This window comes from Anastrepha obliqua, chromosome 5 (genome assembly GCF_027943255.1).
Source record: "Anastrepha obliqua isolate idAnaObli1 chromosome 5, idAnaObli1_1.0, whole genome shotgun sequence".
Lineage (NCBI taxonomy): Eukaryota > Metazoa > Arthropoda > Insecta > Diptera > Tephritidae > Anastrepha > Anastrepha obliqua.
Window position 1 is genome coordinate 19,496,779 of NC_072896.1, and position 14,612 is coordinate 19,511,390.

General features: G+C 35.7%; 1 protein-coding gene across 2 annotated transcripts in view; it reads left to right on the forward strand.

Annotated features, from left to right (window-relative positions):
* LOC129249081 (uncharacterized) overlaps window positions 1-14,612 on the forward strand; it is a 57,738-nt gene that overhangs the window by 1,882 nt on the left and 41,244 nt on the right. The window lies entirely within an intron of this gene.

The window sequence follows — 14,612 nt, forward strand, 5'->3', positions numbered from 1 at the left end:
CAACAGCAGCAGCAGCAGCAAAAATAACAAGAGGCAACTCAATAGCGGCGAAAGTTTTGGCATAGTCGCGCACACACACGCACACAGAAGCGTGTAGATGACAGAGTTTTTGTGCTGCACGAGCACTTTAAAAACAAACCCACAATACACACACACACTCACTGCGGAGTTTGCATAATTTCGTGCCAGTTTGAAAAATTCACACACCCATACATGCACAGAAGAAGAATGAACAACGATAAAATTTCACTTTTTACTTTACTTTTCTGGTCTTTTGTATGCCTATACACAGTCACTAAAGCTCCAGCATACATTCGTACCAAGGATGATAATTTCAGAATTTCGGGATCCCGAAATTTTCGGGATTTTAAAATTTTCGCGAAGCATATGAAATGGAGACAGACACTTCCCCTTCCATCGCAAAGAAAAGTAGCATGGAATATGGATTTATTTCTTCTTCTATATTTGAACATTTTTGTTTTTGTTTCTTTCTTTCAAATATAAAAAACTAGCTGACCCGGCGGACTTTGTTCCGCACTAGAGGCAATAAAAAAGCAGATTTTTGATTTTATTAAGTACATTTTTTTATTAATCAAGTATTTCAATGAAGCTTTAATAGATTGCACTCTTCAGTTAAGCACCTTGTGATACACGACATTTTTTGTTTTATTATCAGGTGCAAGAACAAACAACTCAGATAGTTTTCCGACCCGTGAACGTGCCACATATAATTGACCATGTAAGAAACATTGATTTTCTAGATTCAGACCACAAACTTTCAAGGATATGCCTTGTGATTTGTTTATGATCATGGCGAATGCAAGACGGATCGGAAATTGAAGTCTTTTAAACTCAAACGGAAGATCGGTTGGGATCATCGGGATCCTCGGAATGAGAACTTCTTCACCTTCGAATTTTCCTTTCCTAAATCACATTGTTCATAAATTTATTTACCACCAAACGCGTACCGTTGCACAGATTTGGGAGGCTTATGTTTCGAAGCATGATTACTACGGAGCCAACTTTTAGGCGTAAATTGTACGGTGGTAAGCCCGGCACATCCAAGGAGTTTAAAAATTCAATTGGATAGTTGGTGGCTTCATCTTCATTTGTTACACAGTCAATGGATTTGAATGAATGCATTGTTCCAATGATATCATTTTGAATTATGTAGTTTAGGTCATCTACATCTTTATTCTTAGCCGCTAAAATTGTTCGCTCACTCAACCAATCATTATTTTTGTAGTTATTAATGATGTTTGGGAATACTTTATAGATAAGTTCGTCATTCGATGAGACAAAGTTAGAGAAATTCTGAGGAAATGAAATCAATCCGCTCGATTCGTCGACAGGTACTCGACCATTACCGATAGTCACTAATTGCTCAGAGAAATCTTCAGTAGATGTATCATTAAGTAATGCAACTCTCATGTTTGTTGTCAGCTGAAGTTTCTTTACATAGCGCCATAGATTCGATGATTTGAGGCAAGCGTTTATTTCGTCAGCAGCCGTTGATCTTGGAATTATTGGCAGTGTTTGGCGGAAGTCGCCAGACAGTAAAATCATTGCGCCTCCAAAAAAGTCAATAATGGCAATTTCACTCTTCCACTAAGGCAGCACAATCCGGGCGTTTCTCCGGAAAACTTCAATGCGCCACAATACTCGCAAGCAACATTCATTGGCCAAAATGCAAACGCTAGGATGCAAGCAGTAATCAGTGTTGCAATCATATCGAAACGCTGCTCGATTCAAATCAGCACTTGATAATTCTCTCTTTGTGCGTCGAAAATGATCTACTTGTTGATCTCTGTTATTCGCTCGACGATTTTGCATTGCCAACCGAGCCGTTCCACGGGCTGCCTCGCTTTGCTCTTGTAATTGAGAAGCACGAAGTCGAGCCATACTAACGCGGCGCTCTTCACGGGCAATTCCTTGTGCTTCTTCAGCCGTTTCATTCGCAATGTTTCGTATCCTTCTTGCATTACGGCTTTGTCGGGAAAGATTCGATCCTCTTGGTCGCGGCATTTATAATGATGATTCAAAGTGAATACAAATTACTGTGATTATATATTTCTGACAAAACTTATTTTATCAAATTTTCTACTTAACCATAGACAAAATTACGTTTAGCTGTAATTTGCGTGTTGTTATACCACATTTTATAGTGACTTCACGGAAACGCGTTCGAATGGGATAAAAAGTATTCTATGTCCGTCTCCTGGTTATAAGCTACCTCTCCACCAATTTTCAGCCAAATCGGTTCAGCCGTTCTCGAGTTATAAATAGTGTAACTAACATGACTTTCTTTTATAGGTATATATAGATAATACACATTTATGTGAGCTGCTGTTGTGAAAAGTTATATAGACTTAGCTGAATTTATTTTCACAAAAACGAATTGAATCATACTACTTTCAGCTTTTTACGCTTAAACTGTGCGGGACTCAAATACCTATGTAATGAGACTTTTTTCAATTTCAATCGTTTATTAACAAAAAATGATTACAAATTTAATCTTTAAAATAATAGCCATCGCTAGCGACACATTTCCCCCATCTCTCAGGCAATTTGTGGACGCCGCGCCAAAAAAATTGGCCGTCTTTTTCCGCAAACCAATCATCGAACCATTTTATAGCTTCTTCGTGAGAATTGAAGCGCTGCTCGGAAAGTGCGTGGCCCATCGATGCACAACAATTGATAACAGAAAGCAACGATGTCCGCAAATCGTAGTTTGAAGGCACGAAAGTCGACATTTTTAAGAGCGGAAAAAATGAATTGTTGTATGAAACGTAACAAACAATGAACTGAATATTGTTGACAGATGACACACGAAAAAAAACAAGACATTTGGGAAGGCTTAAAAATACTCCTGGCGACATCTATGGACTAATAGCTGAAAGTCTCATTTCATAGGTATATATTATACTACTGTGAAGTAAGGTGAATTTGGTTGTAAAATGGAAAATCTTTATTTATTCTTGTAAATCAATTTCATCCCCTTCAAAATAATCCCCTCTCGATGAAATACACTTATGCCAACAATTTTTCCAATCCCCGAAACATGCAAAATAGTCCATTTATACCATCAGCACCTTCTTCGATTCAGCTTTTATCTCCTCAATCGACTCGAAACGCGTTCCCCGGAGTGGTCTCTTGAGTTTTGGGAATAGCCAGAAGTCACACGGAGCCAAATCAGGCGAATACGGTGGTTGCGAAACGATATGCGTGGAATTTTTGGCCAAATGGTCACGAAGAACGAGTGCAGTGTGAGACGGTGCATTTTCGTGATGCAAGAACCAAGAGTTGTTGGCCCATACTTCTGGTCTTTTTAGACGAATTGCTTCACGTAAACGACGCATAACGCTCAAATAATATTCCTCATTAACAGTTTGGCCAGGTGGAAGGAATTCATAGTGCACCACACCACGAAAATCGAAAAAAACTGTCATCATGACCTTTATTTTTGAACGACTTTGACGTGCTCTTTTCGGTCTGGCCTCGCCTTTAGCACGATAGTCGCTTGATTGGTCGGTTGTTTCAGGGTCGTAAGCATAAATCCAAGTCTCATCTCCCGTAATGATGCATTTGAGCTTGTCCTGATAGTCTGAAAGCATTGTTTCACACACATCAACGCGACTACTTTTTTTCAAGAAATTAAGAGTTTTCGGTACCAAACGAGATTTGACTTTTCGTAGGCCCAAATAGTCTTTCAAAATGGTTTTCACAGATACTTCACGTTCTCGACCCTCTTTGAAGTCTTTGTACCACTTATAAACATTTTTCTGCGACATGGTCGAATCACCAAATGCCTTCTGCAACATGCTAAACGTTTCCGCAGCCGAAATTTCATTCCGCAAACAAAATTTGATGTCACTTCTCTGCTCAATCAAATCAGACATTGTAAAAATGGAAAAATGCACTCTACCAAACGACCGGTAAACACAAGCGTAAATATATTACTGATAATGACATTCACATGAAAGTTGGCCCAGATGTTATTAACAGTGCTGCCAACTCATGAAAAAAATAACTAGAGCGAAATTGTAATCCCGCGAAATTTGACAAATAAATTCACTTTACTTTTTGCCCATAGTAGTACCTGGTACAAAATATATTTATTTACTTTGAAAGTTTTTTTTTTGCATCGAGCTATTTTCAGCATATTTAAATTACGGTACCAGATGCACACCAAGTTCACTTTCATCCTTTTTTTATTATTTATTGCTTGAAGATCTCAAAAATATATAATACTAGCATTACCCAGTGGGCTTCGCACCACCATACATAAAGTTTTGTTTTTTATATCGCAAGAAATTTTTCATATTACGTTTTCTTTATAGAACTCGTAAAATGTTTAAACAGTTGAGTTAGTTGATTTTTTTCGTTCAACATACTTTCTAAAGATGTCACAATAGCCTTTTCTGTACTTTTTTAAAATTTGATTGTGGTGGTCACCTATATACAGGTAAGGTGAAAGAGCCGATAAAAACTTGTAATTAAACTTTGTTGATATGATAGCCATCGTCCCCTCTCCAAAACAAAATGGGGTATTGCAATGCATCATAACAGCGATGGAGTTCTGAAATACGTTGTAATTGCTCATTTCTAGGATACAAAACAATATCTCGTGGCCGAAATTGTTCACCAACCACAACAATGGCTACTTCATCAATCGTCGGTACATTAAATCGTCTGGCGTGCTCCCCAATTGGTGTTTTATCGGCTTTTATTATGATTTTGTGACCTTCGGTGGGCATCAGATCGAGTGGCACTTTGAACAATTTCACCAATTCATTGTGTTGATGGAACATTCTTTGCAATTCATTCACGATTGATCTTCTCATATTCGTCGAAATTGCACAACGCTGATCTAATTCAATATTTGCAAAAATTGATGGTCACCATCTGGGAATGGTAGCAAAGACCCAGCTCTATGGTATATTTGACCTTGAATATGTAAAGTTCGAGAAATATATGTAGATAACGGATCTGAATTTTTAAAAACATCGAACACAGGGACGGCACATAAATTAAATATGATATTGTTTATTCCAAACGGCATAAATCCATCTCTTATAATATTTGTAGCTCCAAAAGATGTCATTTGAAAGCATGAATTGTATGTTTTAATGTTTAATAGGAACTGCTTCGACGTTGGTGGATTGCCAAAAACCAATGGATGCAAAGGTTCTGGCGGAAGTTCTAGCACCGGCAATTTGACTTTCCCACCAGCACAGCACATACCAAGCGTTTCGTTTCTGAATTAAATTGCTTTGCAATGTATACATTCTATATTCATTTGGCCAATGTAGGCATGCATGCTGTTATCAATGGTGGCATCGTAATTGAAAACCGCCCGTTCCATTTGACGTATATCATAAACGGACGTACGCCCACGACGGTAAAATTATTTCAAGTCATTTTGGACGAAAATATATAAAAATAGATTTAATTCAAAGTTCAATGTGTGTACGTGGTTAAAACAAACACATGGTTAACACTCACCAAAAGTATGTCTGTTCGCAATGAGAGCACGATATAAAAAAACTCAAAGCACATAAGAGAACTGTCAACTGAATTCCAACGACAGCAAATTAATATTAACATAATACACTTACAACCACAACAGTACAACAGAAACGCTCATAAGCGGTTGTGCATTTGTTGTTGTTTTTCCCATACAGGCATTTCGTATGATAGGAAACCATTACTCACATAAAATGTCATAACTCAAGAACGGCTGCACCGATTTCAATCAAACTTCACACAAACCACCTCCTCAAAGATAGAAAAGAACTCTGAAATTTTTGTGTTAATCGGTTCGGCGGTTCTTGAGTTATAAGATTACCAAGGAAATGTAACTTCTTTTTATATACAGGGTTGGCCATATTAAACTGACCCATTGAGTAACCCTATAACTTTTTACTGTAATTTGAAATCTAAGGTTTACGTCAACAAGCCAAAGACACTAGGCGCACTTAAGGCCAATATCCGACGGGAAATAGCCGCCATATCGGCCGAGACGCTGGCCAAAACTATGGAAAACGCCGAAAAACGGGCACATTACGCTATACGAGCTAAGGGCGACCACTTGCGCGATATCATATTCAAAAAGTGATGTAAACGAATCTCCTTGAACTAAATTAAATGTTTTTCACAATGAAACACAAAAAAATGTTTCTTTTTCCATATTTTTTTAATAATCACATGGGTCAGTTTAAGATGGCCAACCCTGTACATATCCAAATACGTGCTAAGGGCGACCACTTGCGCGATATCATATTCAAAAAGTGATGTAAACGAATCTCCTTAAACTAAATTAAATGTTTTTCACAATGAAACACAAAAAAATGTTTCTTTTTCCATATTTTTTTAATAATCACATGGGTCAGTTTAAGATGGCCAACCCTGTATATAGATAAACAGTAAGAAATGAAAAAAAATTTCACTTTAAAGAAAAACCCCAATTATTTTTTATAAACAAGTCGAACTTCCCAACCAGAACTGATGTAATTTTTTTCAAATTAAATTCTTGCAAAATACTAACTATAAAAATCTCGTGACTGATCCCGAAAATCCCAAGATCGCAAAAATCAAAAAGATTGGCATCCCTAATTTATACCCATTTATGTGCATGCCCAGCTATGCAAGCATGTTTTTCTGATTCTACATTTTGCTATTTGGTTTTTCTTGCTTCAGTTCGGCGCCCATTTTCCGTTCGTTGTTGTGCTTATGGCACTTGCGCACCCACTGATTGCAAGCTAAAATAAGGTCACGTGTGTCCGATGTGGCACAGTGGCCCGCACTACACAACATGCACACACGCATACATATGCACAAGATTACATGGAAAAGTGACATGAACCCCATACTTGCATTTACTGGTAATGTATGTATGTATGTGTGTGTGTGTGTACGAAATTACGCTGAAATGACATGCACACAATAAGCGGCGAAGCACAGTGTCTGTTTTGCTTGAAATTGCGACTAAAAATATTACTGGATAAATAAGTAGACCCAACTACGTAGAGGTGATGCCACATCTTGTAAGAAACGCTCTTAAAAAATATCTCTTATACGGTCTAAGCGATTAAGGTTGCTTAATCGATAAGAGTCGATAGACGAGCGAGAAAGAAGAGTAACATTTCAAGGCTATGCAACGTTTTGGGCATTTTCGTTCCGCGAGAGAGAAAAAAGATATAATGTAGAGGAAAATGAAAGAGAGAGCTATATCTTATATATATCTTAGATACACTTTAGGCTATTTTTCCTGAGTTTTCCCTTGTGGTTGCTAATTTCTAGTGAGAAATAACACTGCCTACATTATGTTTCGACTTGACTTTAGCAAAATTTCAAAAAAAAAAAAAAAAATTGTAAAAGTTATCGCTGTTCGTGTGGAGTCCGTTTCTCCAGAAGTCCCTGGGATTGATCATCACAAGTCCTTGGAGATTTATCTAAAACCAATCGAACAAAAGAAATTAGTTTTATTAATAGATAATCTTGTGCCTGATCGAAGCTTCTTTTTTTTCAAAATTCACAATATGGCGGCCTCAGGAAATATTTTTCATATATTCTAGAAAACCCGACAATTGTTAAAAAAAAAATCTAGATTTTTCAAAAAAAATTCTTCGATCAGGCACGAGTTTTATCTGTTTTTCAGAAACCCTATAAATTTGATTGAAATCTATAAAGCGGTTTTTAAGTTACAGCGATCACCAATTCAAGAAACATAGTTTTGAGAAAAACGCATTTAAAGTTTTGCTATCGATTCCGGAGCGCCCGAGCGCCCTTTGTTAATGGTAGAATAACTCGAAAAGTATTTGTCGGATTCACTTCAAATTTTCACATAATATTTTTAAGATATTATACTTTAATAAAATTTAAGAAAATCCAATTTGTTAAAAATTCTGACTTCCCCTAACCCCTTAAGTAGATATTTTCTCGCCTGTAAATATGCAATTCTTAACTGCAAATAATGAACACAGCATATTTCATTCGCCTAGTGCATTTATATGCAACTCTAAGCCAGTTTATGAAATCGTATATTTGAATGTTATACCACCTGCTTGCCACCTAATACAGTCATTATAGATGCATTGCACTCTTCTATCTGGAAGAAAAATTATTCACAGAGTATGCGAGTCGAAAAAGAGGTATCCGTCTTTCTGGCACAAAATATATGCAAACGAAAGATGTGCAAACCGGAACATTCCAATAGTTTCGAATTGCCAAGCAATAGGTAAGACCCTCTGATCTCATCGGGTAGCCTTTAAACTGGCGATCGAATGCCTAAGTAAGCTGAACACACTTGGAGTGGCAGCAGCGCCACCTAGTGGGTCAAAACAAACTAGAATTAATTTTCTTCGAAACTAATTTTTTTTTTAGATAAAGGTAATTAATGTTAAATATTGTTGGGTGAAAAAGAAATCCATTATTTTCCGGGTAGATGGCTGTAGTGATCGATATCTCGTGAAGTATAGATAAAAAAAATTAAAGTTTATGCTCGTTGTCAAGGTGACATTTCACACTAAAAAAATTATTTTGCTGTTTTTTGTTTATTCCATTCAGTTGTGATTTGCAGGGTGATAATAATAAAAGTCAACAAAGAAAAGATTCTCTACATTTTACATTCTTTTTTCTTAGATAAAGACGATAGTGCAAGCGAGGCCGCTGAAATTGTGAATGATGTTTATGGTACCGATACTGTAAAAGCTATCTCTGTGCAATTTTAGTTTCGTCAATACGTCAAGCATTTTTAGTGTTAAAAAAAAATTTCGATAACTTCGAAAATGTCGAAAAAATCACATAAATAATCGAAGTTGAGTGGCATGTAAATAGTCGTAGCATCGCCTAGGAGCTAAAGATCGACCATAAAACAGTTTTAAACCATTTGCGCAAAGCTGGATTCAAAAAGAAGTTCGATGTTTGGGTGCCACACCAATTAACACCAAAAAACATGTTGAATCGAATTTCCACCAAATGGAATGAAATCTTACATGGATGGAGACTGGGGATGTGAAATGGCTCGTATATGACAATATTGTGTTTTCGCACATCGTGGTCAAAGCGTGATGAAGTAGCTCAAACGATGGTGAAACCAGGACTAACGGCCAGGGAGGTTCTACTGTGCATTTAGTGGGGACTTGAAAGGAATAATTTGTTATGACTTACTTCCGTATGATCTAACACTATTTTCAAATCTCTACTGTCAACAACTGACCGTTTGAAGTTAGCACTTGACCAGAAACGGCGAAAATTGGCCAACAGAAAAGGTGTTGTGTTCCATCAGGGCAACATAAGGCCACATACGTCTATAGTAGCTCGCCGAAAAACTCCGAGAGCTTAATTGGGAAGTTTTTATGCATTAACCAGATCTAACACCAATAGTCCGAATTTACCACCTTCTTGAGTTGTTCGCCAGTAAAGCCAAAGATTTCTATGAAAGAGACATTACGAAGCTACCTTTAAAATGGCAACAAATTATACAACAAAACGGGGATTTGACCCAAATCGAACAATCCGAAACGTCTTAAATAGAGTTGTGAATTTTACGCAAAAATAATGGATTTATCCAATCCATGATCCTACAGTCTGTGCTAATTACCGCGGGATTAGTCTTCTAAATATCACCTATAAGGTTCTAGCGAGCGTATTGTGAAAGGAGAATCGACACACACCATCTTTTCGTCGACTGCATTCGACAGTACGAAAAGGAGTTACCTATATGCCGCGATGTCTGAATTTGGTATCCCCAAACTGGCAAAACTGATACGGCTCTGCAAGATGACGTTGCTCAATACCAGCAGCGCCGTCAGAAAGGCCTTCTCCGATTGATACCAAACGAGTTTTCAGACTGGGTGACTCGCTATCGTGTGACTTCTTTCGCCTGATATTGGAAAGGATCGTACGAGCCACAGAACTTAATCGCTTAGGCACAATTTTTTATAAGAGCGTACAATTGTTGGCTATATTGACATCATCGGCCTTAACAACCGCGCTGTTAGTTCTGCCTTCTCCAAACTGGATAAAGAGGCAAAGCGAATGGGTCTGGTTGGGAACGAGGACAAAACGAAATACCGCCTGCCATCAAACAAACAATCGGCGCACTCGTGTATCGGCTCGCACGCCACTGGTGACTTCGTTCATTTAGGAACCAGTATTAACACCGCCAAAAATGTCCGCCTTCAAATCCAACCAAGAATTTCACTTACCAATAAGTGCTACTTTGGACTAAGTAGGCAAATGATTAGTAAAGTCCTTTCTCGACGAACAAAACTAACACTCTACAAGGCTCTCATCATTCACATTCTAACGTACGGCACAAAAGCTTGGACGATGACAATATTCGGTGAAGCGTCAGTTGGAGTATTTGAGAGAAAGATTCTGCGGAAGACTTTTGGCCCTTTGCACGTGGGCGACGGTCGCAACTTTTTTGGCTAGAAAAAAGTCTTAGTTTGAGAATTTCGAGCAAATTCTGATGTAGGAAATGTTTACCTTTGAAAAACTTAAAAAGCATTGATGGAGGTTATTTTGGAAAATATTTAGCACTCAGATTCCTTAGAAATATCATCTACTGTATTGTTTTCTTTTCAATCTACCCCATATTTACAAATGCATAGTAGAATAGTATAGGAGTTTTGGGAAATCAGGTATTCACCTCTCAACATAACTGCTTAAAAAGCCTCATAAAAAATCTCTGCGAAGGCGGAACATATTTATAGAGCGCCTCCCCTCCACTCCTCAAAGAAGGCTGATTAAAGACAGATATCACGAAAAACCAATGAAACCATTTTCTGCAGTTCCATATGTCCGGTGTGATCAAATATTCAGCTGAACTTCCTGGAATTGATACCTGCATTATCTTATTTTTCCGAAGCTTCACAATTATCACTGAGCAGAAATTCAGCTCATCACTCAACTATCGGCGAAAATTGAGTCAAATTTTCTAGCCCTTGGTAAATTGGAAATTTTCACTGTGATTAAAGTTCTTGGTAAAACGGAAAGTTCGCGGAAAAAAGTTGTTGAAGATGTGTCATCAGTTTCTGCAAGGAAGATTCAGCAGGTCCTCATGCCACCTTAATCAAAAAGATGCCAGCATAACCGCAAGGTGACGCTCTAAATCAACTGATTTGAATTCTTTTTTTTTTTTGTGCTGGGTTGCCACAACTGCGATTAACATTTCTACTAAAATTTTATGGTTATTGCTTGACATTTGTAAAAATTTAGCTGTCTTGAGTAAATCTACCTATGCACATGTTTTCAATCTTTTACAATTTTAAAAATGGATTTGGATTTGGAACAACAAGTTTGTATTAAATTTTTCGCTAAAAAAGGGATTCAATGGTGCAGAAACGTAAGAAATGTTGGGAAACTGTTTCGGTAATGATATTCTATAGAACACTTCCGAAGAGATCGTGAATCCATCAAAGATGGCAAAAGGAGCGGCAGGCCGTCGACATCGAAAACTGATGACAACATTAATAAAGTGAAAGAAAAGTTGATCACTAACCGCAAATTAACCATCCGCGTTGGTATCGCAAAAGACGTGATTTCCAACATTCATTAAACGCATCATTACTGAAAACGAGTCGTGAGTTTATGAGTACGACACGCAATCTAGGCATCAACCGAGTGAGGGGCAAACTCCAAATGAACTAAGACCAAAAAACCAATGTCACTTTCAGTCAAAAAGGAAAGCGATGCTTATGATTTTTTTGGAATATCACAGTATTGTATACCATGAATTTTTGTCAGAAGGTCGGATAGCTAATTAGGACTATTATTTGGACGTTTACGTGAAGCAATTCACCAAAACCGAAAGTATTTGTGAGAAAAGAACTAATGGATTTTGTACCAATGATAACGCAGTGCTATCGTCATCCATGAAATTTGACCAAGAACGAAACGAATACCATCCATCCATACCATAGATAAGATTTTTTTCTGTTTGATCGAGTCCACTATGGGAAACGCGTTTTAACAGCTAAAATAGGTAATGGAAAGATCGGTGACGACACTGAGAGTTCCAGAAATGTTTCCAGAGCTGGATTACACGCTGATATAAGTGCGTTACAATTGATGGGAAGTGCTTGGAAGGCGATAATATCCCTTTTGAGGAATAAACTTTTTTTTTCAATTTTCTGAATATATTGTGGGAACTTTTTGATCAAGGTGGTAAGAACAGTTGTAAAATAATTCGTTCGGCTACGTGGACCTATAGAAACAACCAGTGATGGCACTGACCAAAGAAAATGCCCTAAAAGTCAAGAATTTACCGATCCAACCAATAGAAGAATTAAAATATTGCAGATAAGAGAAGAACTATGCGCAGATTAGCAGAGAATGAATTAGAAAAGTTTTACATACTATAAACAGCGACGATTGGAATCTTGTAAATACTATATTTTTTAAATTTATGTCAGAGTGATTTGTAGGAAATTCGCAACTACATTGTGAGCGGTGATAAAACCTCGATTGGACCAATTAATCGGTAGTCCAAACAAAAGTCGAGGCAGTGGATGGTGAGTTATGAGCGATACATTAAAAGAAGCGGAACTCACAAAAATTGACCACCTATAGACCGCACCTGGATCCCAGATTAAAAAAAGGAACTAAGGAAATGAATATTTTCGGACCGCCGAAAAATAAAGGCAACCGTGGAAAACCAATTTTTAAGAAAAATTAAAAAGAAGTTTAAGTGAAATCAAGACATAAAATTCTGTGTGGAAAAGGTGTATTTTGCTTGTAGAGGATTATAATGAAAAACAAAACTTATAAAATCACTGTTTTCTCTCTTTAATACCTTAGGCTATGCACTAATCAGCTGCCCCTCGTGCATGTGATTTGAAAAATCTTTGCGGAAATGTACCGTCCTTTGAAGATTGGAGCATTCTGCGAACTTCTTGCGACACAGAATAAATTATATTCTTAACCTTGCCGGTCTTGTTGCTTTAATAGAATCTTTAATGAATTCATTGACAAACTCTTGAAACACTGCTCGGCTAACCTTTCTAACTTTTGGGTCGCAATTTTAATGCGTAGTTAAATTTTGAATTTTTTTTATTTGTTTATTTATTTTTTTTTTAATTCATTATTTTTATTTTTTTTTTATTATAATTTTTTTCTTTTTTTTTTTTTTTTTTTTTCTTTAATGAATTCCTTACCAAACTCTCGAAACACTGCTCAAATAACCTTTCTAACTAGTTAAATATTTAATTTTTTTATTTATTTTTCTATTTAATATTTTTATTTTTTTATATACATTTTTTTTATTTTTGTTTTTTTTTTTTATTTTTTATTTACATAATTTATCTTTATAACAATTTTTTTTCTTTAATGAATTTATTGCCAACCTCTCGAAATACTGCTCGGTTAACCTTTCTAACTCTTGGCTCACAATTTTAATTCGTATTTAAATATTTAATTTTTTTATTTATTTATTTTTTAATATATTATTTTTTATTTTTATTTTTTTTTTTAATTTTTTTATTCCTTATTTACATATTTTATTTTTGTTTTTATAACAATTTTTTTTCTGCTCGATTAATCTCTCTAACTACTTAAATACTTAATTTTTTTATTTATTTTTTTATTTAATATTTTGATTTTTTTATACATTTTTTTTATTTTTGTTTTTTTTTTATTCTTATTTACATAATTTAATTTTTTTATAACAATTTTTTTTCTTTAATGAATTCATTGCCAAACTCTCGAAACACTGCTCGGTTAACCTTTCTAACTTTTGGCTCACAATTTTAATTCGTATTTAAATTTTTTTATTTAATATTTTTATTTCTTTTATTTATATTTACATTTTTACTATTTTTATTTCTTGTTTTATTTCCTATTATTATTTTTTTCTTTTTTTATTATTATTTTTTTTTACTTTTGTTTCTTTTTTTAAATTTTTTTTATATTTTTTTTGTTTTATTTAATATTTGTATTTTTTAATTTAGTATTTTTTAATTTTATTTTTTTTTTATATATATTTTTTTTTATTTTTTAATTAAATTTCTTATTTTTTATTTATTTTTTTATTATTTTTCCTTTATTATTCCTTTTTTTTATTTATTTTTTATTATTTTTCTTAAATTTACTTATTTTTTTTTTTTACTCCATTTTGTTTTGCCCGTCTGAGCTGCACTGTGCGTCATACAATTTGCTTCTGGCATGCAAGTCTTATTTGTCATATGCACATTTGTACGAGCCTTGCAGGCATATGTTACAAGACATCATATGCACGTATCCACACACACACACACTCACAACCACACAAAGCCAGCTTTCCAGCCTAGGCCGCATGTTTGTGATCTCCTGTCATGCACCCCAAGTGTACGGAATTGGCATGCATAACGTGTCGTGAATTTTTTATTATTGTTTTCGTATTAATTAAAATTGATTTTCGTTTGGCCCCTCATTTTCCGCTCAGTTGTGCTGGTTGATTATCCTTTCTACACTTTCCAGCAATATTTGCTATCCTCTCAATTTTTTTTTGTTGGTATTCGCATGCTTCGCTTGACTTTAGACTGCATGATTTTGTACACCTTTGCATCACCCGCTTTTCCTCCTACAACACCGGCGCGTTCTCACTTTCTCTCTCTCTCTCTTTCGCT